Consider the following 429-nt stretch of genomic DNA (forward strand, 5'->3'; position numbering starts at 1 on the left):
CCAGTTACCAAATCGCTACTTTTATGGTGAACATTTCCCTGACATCTTGAGTTTTTCTTTAATTTAGTTTTCTCACTGGATAGGTGTGATTAATGAGCAGCTTTGATTACAATGCTAAAAAATGGAATGCTGAGGAATTTTCATGAAAATAGAATTATTTGTTAACATTCCTTTTATTTTGTGAGTTATCTGATTATTACTTTTTCCTCTTTTTTTTCTTCTCAAGAAGTCAAAACAGGGATTTATGCCTTGTTGGCCAGACTAAGAATTTGCTTATTCTTGTGAACATTTTGAACATAGTATTTGTATACGTATTTTGAAAAAAATTTATGCAGATGTTTATACATTTTAAAAATAAAGGCCTATATGTTTTCCTGTTTTTTATTTGATGTATCATATACATTCTGAATATGTATTACCTCTTCATGC

The 429-nt window shown here is 28.9% G+C and overlaps 1 protein-coding gene across 1 annotated transcript in view; it reads left to right on the forward strand.

The window, feature by feature from the left end:
* The window catches only part of LOC119586124 (longitudinals lacking protein, isoforms H/M/V-like), a gene marked incomplete in the record, with an annotated part of 9,847 nt that extends 9,475 nt beyond the window's left edge, over positions 1 to 372 (forward strand). The window contains 1 exon segment of the mRNA XM_037934815.1: positions 1 to 372.
* Positions 373 to 429: the final 57 nt, after the last annotated feature.

This window comes from Penaeus monodon, chromosome 21 (assembly GCF_015228065.2).
Source record: "Penaeus monodon isolate SGIC_2016 chromosome 21, NSTDA_Pmon_1, whole genome shotgun sequence".
NCBI lineage: Eukaryota > Metazoa > Arthropoda > Malacostraca > Decapoda > Penaeidae > Penaeus > Penaeus monodon.